Source organism: Mastacembelus armatus, chromosome 20 (genome assembly GCF_900324485.2).
Source record: "Mastacembelus armatus chromosome 20, fMasArm1.2, whole genome shotgun sequence".
In the NCBI taxonomy this organism is placed as follows: domain Eukaryota; kingdom Metazoa; phylum Chordata; class Actinopteri; order Synbranchiformes; family Mastacembelidae; genus Mastacembelus; species Mastacembelus armatus.
The window spans coordinates 1,654,374-1,668,610 of record NC_046652.1 but is presented as its reverse complement, the minus strand read 5'-3'; positions in this window follow the sequence as shown (position 1 = coordinate 1,668,610).

Below are 14,237 nucleotides of genomic sequence, written 5' to 3'. Positions count from 1 at the left end.
AGATAACTCAAGCATGGGTGGACCATTTCTTTTCAAAAACAACACAATACTGAGTGAATTAAATTCCTGTGATAAATGGATGGATAGTTAAATGAAAAGGCTCACACGTATTTGATTCTTTTGTTATTCTTTGATAATTTGGTCTGTATTTCCAGGACTTGTCATGGCCTGCCTGCATTTCCTTTCCCTGGACTTATTTTGTTTCTTGTTCCATGGTGTCTCTGTTATTGTTTCTAGTTTTATCTTGTCATTAGCCCCTTTTTTTCACCTGTGCCTTGTTTCTCTCTCTCCCACAGTATGCAAACCTCAGACTCTTCTGTGTTGTGTTTCTCACCTGGACTCTATAAGTCCAATCGAGATGTGACCTGTTTTGTTTGCCTTTGTGAACTCTGACTGTCTCACCTCATAACTCCAGGCAGTCACAACCTGTAACCAGTTTCCCCTTTTTACCTGACTGACTTCCTGTTTGCTTGTTTTTCTGCTTGCCCAGTCAATATTTCTATGTGTAACCTGTCTGCCAGCCTGAACTGAATTATTATGTCACCGCCCACCTTTACCTGTTTGCCCTGTTATGTTCATTGCTCCTCTGGCTCTGCACTTTACTGTCCACTCAGAAAAGACTTCTTAACTCCCCCTGCTGCCTCTCACCGTGTATTTGGGTCCTACTCCTTGTAAATTCATGACAGGAGTGTATATAAGAGACGACAAGAAATAAGATTTTTTCTTATTAGAATGATACATTGATTGTGCCTGTGTCTAAAGTGATGCCATCTGATAATATAGTAGGTAGATTTGTCATATTTGTATATGGAGCCTTTTAAAATTAAATAAAAAAACTTAAAAACCAGGTGAAGTTCAGGGATGTCATACAATTTCTGAAAATCGGTGTGATTCAAATCATTTAAAAATCTGCCTATTAAAAAGTACATTTTTTTTATATAGATGGTTGAGAATTAGCCCTATGACAACATATATGTACTTCATTTTCGGTTTATGTAAAATATTACACCATTTACAACTTACAGCTGTGAACCAACATTACTCTTCAAAACAGAGACTAAAGTTTATCGTCTTATCTCATGATGGAGAACTCAGCAATCAGCCATTTACCTCATCCTCTCCCTCTCCTTTACCCACTCTACATGTGTGTCACCATTTCAATGCATAGTCCAAACCAGTCCCACAAAGAATGTTCCTAAGATTCAGTCCCACTCCTGAAGTATGATGGAAAAAGCTGACCCAGAAACTGGTTAAATCACAGAGACCAGTAACAGCTGTAAGGTGAAAATTGGCCCTTCTGGCACTACAGTGGCATTTACAATAGGACTCCTCCATCACCATAAATAATCCTTATGTACTCTCCAGCATACCTATGCAAGTAAATGACGAAGGTTACTTTCCCCACAATACAGCCACACATACACAAGACCAGGCCCATGGGTGCTGTTACTAGTAATCTCTTGTACGTGTCAATGTATCAAGTAAATCAAGCCTCACTGTTTTTAATGTAATGGCAATACCTACAAATTAGTAGTAATGTTGACCTCAGAGCTTTTTTTGCTTCTTGGTATAATGCAGTAATATTAAAATGCCAGCTAACACCTTTGTCAGTCACAATATATAAGTTTGTACTTTTTGTATGAAAGGCTCAGATTCTCTCATGTGCTCATGCCAGTTGAGAGAGCTCTAGATAAACTGGTGATTTTAATGAAGATGCTGACAGTAATACAAATTTCAACGCAAATTAGTCATTAATTTTGACTGGTTGTATGGACTTTACACCTGTTAATGAGCCAGGTATCTTTTTTCATGGTAAATTTTCATTGTCTTGAAAGGTTAAATTGTTGATGAGTAGTGTTACAGATTACCATGTTAAATCAAGTAATGACCTTGCAGTCATTCAGTTAAAACATGTAACATGATGACTGAGGCTTTGGAGAAGTTTAATGCCACTTTGCAATGAAAATAACATGTAACACATCACTTTTACTGCTCAGAAATGTGTATTATTAAGTGATTACCTTTTCAATGACTAATGTGTAATGAGTAACCTACATCCTCACCACTGGATAAATAATGTTGTTACAGTCTCTATGATTGTACTTGGAACCTGACAGAACCTGTTGAAAACTGTCTGAAGGTTTTGCCGCTATTTATTAGAGTCTTCTAACCCAAACCTGTTTGGCCTTTTCTAAGGCCGGTGGAAAATTAGTTAATCTACCTCCGTTACTAACTAGAAAAACAGGATTAAGATCAAGCCTGCATGAACAGTAGTCTCATTCTGCTTCCAAATAGACTTCCTGTGGTTTGCGCAACAACATATAAGTATTGTATTTAAATGTACTACTGTATATCTCGCATGATACATGAGTTAAGCAGGAATTCTAAAGCTATGGGCTTACTATGGGAACTGTAAAGACAGTAATATGAATGAGATATGTATACTGTATACAAATGAAGCTCTTGGTTGCCATGGTTACCTGTTTGTAGGGTACATGAGCACATGAATTTCCTTTCTAACAATTGAGTCATTGAGTCCTCTCCTCTCCTCTCCTCTCCTCTCCTCTTCTCTCCCTCACATGTATATGCCACCATTGAATGTCACTAACTTTGTGCCTTCTCTCTCTCTCTCTCTCTCTCTGGTCCTTCTGCAGGTGTCCCTGCAATAAGATTTATTTTTGTAGGCCTGTCTCATCAACTAATTGAGGCCTAAATTTGCCACTGGGCTATTGAATTGAATGTTTGCATTCCTGTAAAACACAATGTCAAATGTCAAATGTCCTCACATATGTGTGTCAAGTGCCAAATATATAATCACAGAAAATCTACAAGTCTCAACCCTGTGAACATTTTAACTTCACATGTTTACTTGCTGGCTGCTCCACCTCAGCTCTGAAACCTCATTTCATGCTCAGTCAGCACACTCCACCCGAAACAATACATTCCTCTTTATTTGTCAGAGCAAGATTTCCTGTCACCCTGCAACCTTGTCAACACATGCCTGCAGAGTCAAACTCTGTCACCACAAGGACCCAAATATTTCAGATAAGAGAGCTGAGTATAGATGGAAAAGTGAAGAGTTGCATAATGTTATCATAATCTTTACTTACTGTAGTGTGGCTGGCCTGCAGGCTGCACTGACAGCCTATGCTCCATGAGGAAAAACCAAAAGATGTCACTGTTGCGCTTTGTTTTACACTTCAGTCTATACTTGATAAATGCAGTGATCACAGGCTGTACTTCCCTCTATGTGTTCATTACCACAGCTGCAGCTGCCTCACATATGCATTATTTCTTCACTCTCCAGCAAACAAAAGTAGAAAAGAAAATCTTGCAGAAAGAAAAAATGGATTTTTTCAGTTCTTACAAATTTTCACAATAAAATGGCTTTTTAATTAAGGAAGAAAGAGCCAGTGACTCTCCATGTCTTCCCTTAAGAAAAATAAGTCTTTTGAAAAATCATTTTTGTCTCTCCAATTTATTTTTGTTGTCTTTATCCTTTAAACATCTACACTGTGAGGATGCAGGAGAATGAAATCACATTGAAACCAATCAAATTCCCACCACAGAAATAGCTTTTCTTCACGTCCACCTCATGCTCTTAAAATTCTAGGAAACTTCAATGGAAAAAAGTAAATAAGGCAAAGTAAATGAATAATTAAATAAATAACAACCATTGTAACATTCAGATACAGTACAAAATCTCTCAGCTTCCTGCTGCCTGTAAATGTATATAAAGGACAATTAAACAGTTTTATCAGTTTTCTCAGACATTTTCCTTCATCCAGTTCAGAAGTTCATTGACGTCCACTTGTAAACTGTTTTTAGTTTCCTCCTTTCTACTCTTTTTCCACTGATATTTAACAAAGCAAATAATGAAGCCAGTGACGACACTCAAAAGGTCTCACATGTATTTTACCTAGAGATACAGGAGTAAATATACAGTAGAAATTACCCCACACTATACACTGTTTGTGGCTATTACACACTTAACACTATAACTAGATGTGGATACGACACGTCGTAATTAGACATTCTTATATGTGCTTGTTATTGACCTGATAATGTTGATAGTTTCTTTAATTTATGTCTTTATTTTAAGCAGTATATATTTATCACTGTGATTCACTGTTCTTTGCCATTCAGTAGAAATGAATCACTATTATTAGCAAATTGATATTTTCATATTGGGTAAATTAGAGTCGAAGGCAGAGTTGAATCTTCAAAACTTTCCTTGTTAGGATTCTGAACAAAGTTTCAAAGTCGAGAAGGATTGAGTAACAGTTTTGTGTGTAAAAGTCTGAAATATATTTTTGAGCGGATGATTACATTTAACAAAGGAGTACTTTTTTGACAGATCCACTTCTTCATTTCTTACCTACAAAAACACAGTGTTGAAGCAATTATTGAACTCAAAAAAGTAATTGGAAAATTTTTTTGAGAACTTTCTTATGTCACTGAAAGATCTTTCCACAAAAAGAAAGTCCTTGGCTACTTGATTCAAATATTGCGACACTATTGAACTGTCAACTTTTCATTTTGATTCAAATCTGATCTTTTATTCCAGCTCAGTTGTGTGAACGTGTCATCACATTACTTGCTCAAACATCACCAGCTGATCCTAATGGAAATAAGATAATGTTGATCCATTGTCTCCTCTACAATAACAATTAGACCTACTGCTACTCTTCCACTTGCCTGAGTCAGACTGTTCACTCTGCAATTGGCACATGCACATAATTAGCTATTGAAATACTCCATGGGATATTTTCCCCGTATTTTCTCTAAATGCATACTGCCAATGGCATTACAAACAATATGTCGTTTCACTTTGACATTTTGCAATTCAAAACGACGTGAGCGGTGCCTGATCAGAATATTGAGAAGCAGAGAGAGCATTAACATACAGGAAGCCATTATCACATCTGGCCTTTGCAGGCAACAGGAAGGTTGCAGAGAATGTGTGTGCATTCATGCTCAGTATGCATGTGTCAGTCTGATTGCATGTTTTTACTCTGTGTGTCTGTGGTTTTCTTGCATGCATATATGTGAGCACCTGTAAATATATTCATCTTCATGCTACTTGTGTCTGCCTCTATTGGTACATATACATGAAGCAGACACAGCGCTGCTTAATAAGAGCATGTGCAAATTATGTGTGTGTGTGTTTCCCTGTCCCCCCCACCTTTCAGATCAGAGGCTTCTGTAATGGTTCTACAAAGGTCAGGGTTTTTCAGTGGTTGGTATGTAGCGGCAGGCCGTGTTTAAAGGTCACTACGCCACACCATCACATTATCTCCCTGCCATTTCATACCAGTTTGTCTGTCTGATTGATTTTTAAAAATAAAGCTTCATCTTCTTCAAGCCTCACTGGGGCTGCTTTTTCTTTCATAGTTACAGGAGAGAAAACAGATGAGGAGGTAGAAGGGGGTCTCTCTTCCAGAAATTTAGACAAGAAGAGAGACATCTTGTTCTCATGCCTCTGATGGTGATGATGACGAGTGTTCACTGCTTTATGGGTGGCTGGGTTTTGTCAGGGTTCATTGTTATGCTGCATGTTCTGAGTGTAATAAATAAGTGAGTATTTGTAGTTGTCTCCGGAGGGAGAAGATCTTTTCTTTCATTAGACAAGTTTTACATATTTAATTAACTTAATTTTAGTCTTTTGTCATTGTCATTTTGTCTTTTCACCTAGCATTTATTCCTACCCATGGACTATGGATGACAGTGTGGGTTGTTACATAACACAGTTAACTTGATTGGACAAGTCTGATTTTTCAATTATTCAAAACTGGCTTGAAAAAATATTACAAATTAGATGTAAAAATATATCAAATATTACAAAAAAAGTACTGGTAAAGTATTCTTAAATAAAAAATAAATAAATAAATAAAATAAAATGTGATAATCCTGGTCCCCAAACAATTGCTGGGTTTGAGCCTGCAGCCAACATAGTCATCTGTGTGTTTTTTTCTCCTAGTACTCCAGCGTCCTCCCACAGTCTAAAGTGTATACATTAATTGGTGCCTCTAAATTGCCTCTAGGTGTGAATGCATGTATTGGTCTAACACTGCTAAACCCCCTCCCCATGTCAGGATCTATGCACAGCCACCAGCAGCATAACAAGCAGAACAGCCAATCCCCAGCCCTCCTTCAACTTGGCTTGTGTACATCATTGCTGTAAAACTATTTGTACACACTGTCATAACCATTAGTCCACACAGGCCTGAGTAGCTCATCACTAAGACAAAAGATTCACTTTCATTGTTTGCAATGCACCAACTAGAAAATGAAAAAATGTGGAAAAGCATTAATAACAATTATGACACAATTCTTGTGTTTGTCTGTTTCCATTGTCAGATTTTTATTTTTTCTTCACTTTTAACCATCCATCTGATCACATTGAAAGAATTTCTCTAAGTCAGGAAATTGCTGGTAATGATGTCAGGCACTTCAGGACATGTTCAACTTAAAGAGGGTAAGAGAAAAAGATACAGATACAGAAAAAGATTAAAACAGGTAACATGACCACCAGGGTGAATGTAGGGACCATGCAAGTAATCAATTAAAGCTTTATCTTCTTATTGGAACCATATAGAGGAAAAATGAACACCATTTGCAATGATGCCCCTAACCCCACCAAACTATCTGGTTGTTTTCATTGTCTGCTTACACTCCTGCATAGTGATAATGCAGTATGGGTTATTTAGACACAGACATGTACAATAATATAAATGTATCTGCTAAAATGAAGAGACATCTGATGTTTACGGCCTCTACATATATGTGACTGATTCACAATTATAGTCTCAGCCCAACAGATGCACAATGGACATTTTGACTCATTGAAGTAGCCATTTTTAATGTCATGAATTAGTACCTCAATACATCTACTATGAAAAGACTACTGAAAGGAGAGTAAAGATGTCAGCCGAGCACACATTGTCCATGCCCACACTGTTGGGAGACATTTCTGGTGACTGACCTTTCCTTTAGCCCCATCATCAACAACACTCATATACAATAACCACCCTCAAGGAAAATGTCAACTTTAAATCTGTCATAATATAAACAGACAGATTTCCACGTAAAATTAGCTTAGCACATTTATGGTTCCTATGATAGAAGAACCATTCTGATTTCATGACCCCATGACTTTGTCTGAACATGGAATAACTGTTCATCAGAGAAATAGCACAGGGAAAGAAACGGTCCTTGTGTCTGGTTGTTTTGGTGTACAGTGTTGTGTAGCACTGTCCAGAGGGGAGGGGTTCAAACTCTTTGTGTCCAGGTTGTGAGGTGTCTGCAGAAATCTTCTTTGGCCTCCCTCTGACCCGTGATGTTTGCAGGTCCTCAGTGAAAAGCAGTGATTCTTTCTGCAGGCCAAAATGTACTCTGCAGTCTGTTCCTGTCGTGTTTGGATGCTGAAGCAAACCAAACAGTGATGGACGAGCAGAGAACAGACTCCATGATTCCCCTGTAGAACTGGACCAGGAGGAACATCCTCTACTGTGCTGTGTTGATGAGTTTGTTAGAGACAACTCTGAGAGGAAAGGGACTGACACAACTACACAGCAACTGCTGTAGCATGGCTATAAAGTAACGTGACCTTGAGCAGTTAGGCAGTTTACCCGATTCTGTGTTTTTTGTTTTTGATGCTGAAAAGACAGCATAGGCCGGATATTCATGCTGACACTCGGTAGTTTTGTTTGAACATTGTGTTCAGTCTGGTTGATAGCCTGTGTTCATTGTAAAAATTGATTTACATGCGCCCACTCTCTTTCCCTTCCTCTCTCTCCAACGTGCCAAAACAACATTCCCATTTTTGTGCTTTTTGAATTGCAATGTAATGCTATTTATGTGAAAACTTTTTATTTAAGCTGCAATCTTCAGCCTTATCTTTGCACGAATTGCCATAGCAGGCACTTATATGCATGAACTGTTTTAGACACCTAAAATAAAGTGAAATATTTTCAAAATATAATGTGAATAATTTATTTATCATATACCTTCATCCTGACAGTGCACTCAGTTTAGCACCTCCCTTATCTCATGCGCTCCATACAATAAATAAACACCAATATATACATTAGATATTAAATTAGAAATATATTACAGGTGCCAGTAATAAAATATTTATCTCTCTCTCTCTCTCTCTGAAGCGATCCATGATTCTGACAGATTTTTGTAATAGATGTATTATCTCTAAAATTATTGCAACATGCTTCGCTGCAATGTTGTCATCAGATATGTACACCCCCCACCCAGTGTGAGAAAAGAGAACCCACTATAAGCCACAGTGTTATTTGAGTGCATGGCAGCAAGAGTCTTAACAAAAAACAAGATGAGAGACCACATCACTCTTAACTCTTCTCTTTAAGTTCTTTAATCTTTGCACTGGTTAGTGGTCTTTTGAATTTATTTTCTTTTAATCTGTAAATGTCTGGTTAAACTCATCAATACGATCAGAAGACATGCTCCAATAAGACTGGAAAAGGTCTTTGCATGGTAAAGTACTAAGCCACCTCTGCAGTTTATTTGAAGAATGGGGTTCGGCCCCAAATTGTGTCTTCCTTGAAAATCTCGAGGTGTTAGGAGAGGCATTATCATCAAAGAACAAAAGTCACTGCAGGAATCGACAGATCTGACATGTTTATTATGAGTTTTGGGGATTTATTCACCCAGCACAGAAGTTCAGAAAGGTCACAAAGCAGCTGAAGTTTGAAATAACAATCTTTGCTCTTTATACCCTTGAAAAAGAAACACACATATATATGGTGTTAGTTAAGGAGGCATGGCAGTGCAAAGGTTGACAGTGTTGCCTCACACCAAGAAGGTTTCATGTTCTTCCTGTGTCTGTTTGGGTTTTTCTCTGGGTACTCCAGCTTTCTCCCAAAGCCCAAAGAGATACAGGTTAGGTTAACTGATGACTCTAAATTGCCCATGTTTGTTTGTCTCTCTGTGTCAGCCCAGTGATAGACTGGCAATCTGTCCAGGGTGTACCAGTGTGGCCAGTGTCAGCTCGGATTGGCTCCAGCACCCCTGCAATCCTTGAATGATAGGCAGTAGGTAATGGATGGATGGATCCTGACCTATCCAAACATAAATGGGCATGGTGAAATAGCAAGGACAAGATGACCTGAAATGGTCTACCAGTAGTTTCCAATCCATTAGTAATTCCCATAAATGTGAAATATTTCCATAACAACATCTGGCATTATTCATCTAATACACATACCAGTCCTAGAAAACAAGCCACCTGAAGCACATCTAGCTTTTAGTCTTCTGTCTGGGATCAATATGACCCCAAACTCACTTAGCTGTCTGAAAAACATATTTATCATTATTTTTTACCACAATATTTAATAACTTGACTCAATGTTGATGTCTTATGTCTGTAAACTGTTGATGTTCGGGGTCAAAATGACCCAGTGACACGCTCCATTAAGTGCTATGAATTTCCACATGTTGCCAATCTGCTTGACGTAAAATATATAACTGACAAAAAAATCCATTTCAATCATTCTTGTTTCATACACTTATAAAAAATTTTTTTTTCTTGGCTGACATTTGACTTTGTAATGAGTACAAAGGCTAGGGTTAGCAGGAAAGCATCTAGATTCCTGAGGTGATGTGTCTGAGGCGGATAATATTGAGGATGCAGATTCTCAGATGAGAGTAAATGATGTAGAGGGCAGGCTCTCTGAGCTCTGCCTAAGCAAAGCTGTTGTGGTGTTTTGCCTCCTGAGGAAAGTGATACTATAAAGGTTCCAGGGACCAGTGGTTTTGGGAAGACAAAAGTTTATGGTGACAAAAGAAGTAGATCACGTTTTTCTTCAGAACCAGACTACAGCTAGACTGGGATAAGCAATCATAAGATTCCTGGTGTTCAGTACTAATGTAAATTATTTTGCCTGTTATAAGAATACTTTTCATTTTGATTAGTATTACTCATCGATAGTAAGGTCTTACTGGTGTCAGTGATTGTCTTCCAGGAGTAAACTGATTAAAAGCCAAAAGTATAACAGTGACTAGAATTAGTGAGTGAAAACACTGTTTCTGTTGAACAGCGGTTAGTAGGTCATGGGGATGTAAACCAATAATGTATATTCTATGTTATATTGTATGTTATATGAAATTGACGTTAACTTGAATTTATCAACAATCGGTTTAGGTTTTATCACTTCCTCTTTTTAAGCTGGTCCTTTATAATGATCAACTTTCATCTGCTTTTTTGGTTGGTTGGTTGGTTTGCATAATTGTCTTTCTCCAGCCGCCATACTCCACCACTGAAACATCAACATGCCTCTGTGTGCCTCTTTTTGCTTGGAGTCCATAACTAAAAGCTGCTGTAAGCATTTTTTTTTTCTGTTGTATTTATGGGAAATCCAATATACCATGAATACAGTGTAAGTGGTCCCTGCAGCTTTTCATCTGTTCACATTAGTATGTCGCCTTCAGTTTCAAGGGTTCATTGATTGCCAAACATCAAAGTCAAGGTTCAAACAACTAAAAAGCCATGTGATGCTACATGCCTGGATTGGATGTAAAACAGGGCAGTGGCAGGCCAGCAGATTGCTCAGTAAATGACAGGAGAAGCCTTCAGACATTATTAGTTTGAAGGGCTGTACACTGTGTGTCAAACATGAAGTGGTTGTTTTCCTTGTACATATGTGCATACGTGGCAGTGCTTTGTATATGTTTTCTGGGAGATAATGAATTTGTGACGATGTTTGTAAGAAAATTTATACATCATTGTCATGCAGGTAATGGCAGCTGCCGGTTTGGCGAAGTTGAAGAAGAGGTGGGTGAAACATCCTGTAGAGCACGAGGAAGGTGAAGAGGTGTAATCATGTAGAAGTTACATAAAAGTATAAAAAAAGAAAGACAACTGGCCAGATATGACAGAAGAAAATGTGCTGATGAGAGGAACTCTTACATAATCACACTTAAATGAGCTCTGTTCTGTGTCTTATTATGTCTGTCTTATGAAAACAACAAATAAAAACAGCTCCAGCCAACACACACACACACACACACACACACACACACACACATACAATCAAATCATGCCACACCAAACAGCTGTAGCATTTATCTGCTGACTCCTCATCAGTCCAACCTCAGAATAGTCTGAGTGGGAGAGAAAGCAGGGAGCAGTTTGAGTTAGAGCCATAAAGACGGTGCAGGGGAGGAAGTTCGACACCTACATTTATTATCTCCTCATGTTAGTTAGTTAAGTTAAGTTATTTACCCTTATTAGTCCCACAATGGGGAAATTGCATTACCCACAGCGGTCTATACACACATTCGGACTCTCTATCCATTAGGCCCTTGTGCCTTAAAATCTCTTTATTATCTAGGTACATGAATATGGACATGTCGCCCACAGGCGGCTGTGCAGCATTGGGAAGTTTGGAGTTAGCATTAGCAGTAATATAAGACGACGAGAGGCTTCTCTCAATAACATTAAGATGAAGAATATGAAGGATCCCTTCCTATGAATTATTAGGGTGGGTGTGAAGGAAACCTGAATGTTACTCCATAGCAATGGCAGACCCCAACACTGACATTCAATACTATGTATCAAGAATTAATCCTTAGATCCATCGTAAACACAATAAATGTCCATGACTAAAATATGTTGACCATAAATGGTATCAACTATTAGTTTTTAGCATAATGTAAACTGGATGTCTTATACTTTTATGATTTATTGATTGCTCATGTGTTTCACTGTAATAATATTTAGGTAGAAGCACTACTTCCACACTACTACATTTACTTTTACAGCTGTATGTGTTTATCTCACCAAATTAGCAGTTTCCTTCTGTGATTAATAGAAATAGTCCAGAGGTAAAGTTTGTTGATTTTCTTCATCTTCCTCTTCTTGCCTTCCTCTTTCTCTTACCCAGGGTTCTTCCATCATAAAAATACAATCTGACCTTTCCATGATGTCTCCGCTTCCTTTTGTCTGCCCTCCTCATCTCCAACTTTAGCCTCTTTAGCTCCCTTTTTTCTCCCCATCAATCAAACATATTGTCTTCCTCTCTCTCTTTTCCTTGTTATTTTTTTATTTCCTGGTCATCACCCTCTTCCTCCTTGACTTAATTTTGTCTACATACATATTTTTAAAAGATTCCATCCTCACTTCCCTTTTTTTTTCTTCTACATCATCTAACCTCCCTCTTTTGCTCCTTTCCTCTGGCATCCGCTCTTTTTCTTCCTTCTTTCTGTTTCCTGCCAGTGTCCCAACAGGCCAGACCAACCTAATTAGGAGTGTTGCACCTGTTAGGAGGCTCAAACACCAGTCCTGTTTATTGCAATTAGCATTAGCATTAATAAACACTTCACAACAACAGAGGGTGGGGGTGGTGCAGGGGCATGTTATGAATTATTTATAAAGCGGGGACAAAGGTGAGATGGAGAGCTGATGTAGCTCCTGTCTTGTCTACTGGCTTCCTTCTCTACTTTCCTTTTCTTGTCCCTGTTCATTTTCTTCTTCTTACCCTTTCAATCTTTCATTTTATATCCCTCCCACTTCACAACCATTACAGGAAGAACAATTAATGTCCTTTCCTGAGATTTTCAGGATGTTGAGGATTTTTCTTCTCACAGAAACAAACTTCAAATCCTGACATTTATTCTGAGAGCCTGATGCAACTGAGGTAAATACAAAGAATATCTGTGTTTTATTTGTGTGTTTCACAAGAGATTATTTATATAAAAAGATATGTTTAATTTAATTAAATTTTTACTAAAGTTGTTTTACTATCAAAAAAAATCTCATTGGCTGTCTGTCTGAAATGACTACCAGTGTTTTGAAAAACACCTTTCATAACCTTCACAGGTGGTAGGCAGGACAAGTTTACAGACTTTATTTTGACAACACAGAATAGGGAAGCTGGAAAAGAAGTTCCTTGAGTGTCATGCAGGGGAGTAGTACAGCTGGCAGACACCACATCCTGGCTCATTTGCACTTGATTTATCAGATACTGTGTAAAATCGCAGTTAATGCATCTTTCAGCAATAAAGTCAAATATTACTATGTGATCCTCAACAATACTTCAACCAAATATTAAGTTTCACTATGAAATACGTCACATTACAGGAAGCTTGAGATGCATATCCCCTGGCTCTCATGCAGCATGTGTGGGTGTAACCAACTGGCCATGCATGCAGTGATCCACATTAGCCTCCTACTGTGCAAAATCCATCCTTTTCAACACCGCCAATTTAATTGTCATGGAAATCAGGTGCCTTTACGTGTACGTGTGCTCAGTCTGTCTGGGCTATATACATTGAGCATATGGTATGTGTATTTTTCATGGTAATTAAGTGTACTTTCACTGATGATGTGTCCAAGGGCATCAAGAAATGTATCAACTATAGTTGTCTGGCTTAGCCAGTGACTTCCAGGAACAGGCTGGTTGTACTATGAATAGAGTGGTGACAGCTGGAGAGACAGCAGGCAGCATGGAAAGATGGCGTTGGGGCTGGAGGTCTAGCAACCTGACTTGCATCTACTGCGAGGAAGAACCCAAACTTGCTTCAAAAGGTTCCAAAGAAGTATAGCCCCACAGGAGCAAAAGAGGGAGGGAGAATGAGCACCCTGAACGGATGGAAAATCAGGCAGCAACCCACGCAATCAGACAACTGATGATGAATTCATTATGTGTATGTGGCAAGATCTGCAAAAACCAATGAGGCCTGAAGATCCACCAGGCCAAGATGAAATGTCAGGCGAAGGCACAACTGGCACAACACAGAAGGGCCAACCTTGGTGAGATGCAGGGGGAGCACCCCATAGAGCCCAGAACCTCCAAGGCCAAGTCAGAATACTGTATTTTAATGCATTCCTGTCTCACTGTATCAAACCTTTCCATGGTGATGCTAAGAACTGTAGGGCAAACAAGATCATACAGCTGAGACAAGACCAATGACTCTTGAGGAAGCAGCTGAAGGGTGCAGGCAAAGACAAGGAGCCTGGGCTAACAGAATTACACAGCATCGTGAGGAAGAAACTCCACACTTTCCGGTGAGGAGAGTGGCACAAGAGGTGGACTAAGGAAAGAGCTAAGAAGCGTGTGGCCTTCATAGCAAACTAAACAACAACTACATCAGAAGCGAGGTGACCATCTTACATGCTCAAAAGAGGAGATAGATAACCATCTTCACCTCACCTACAGCGATGCAGCACATGAGGAAGAACTAGAAGAGTGCAGAGGCCTGTGGTC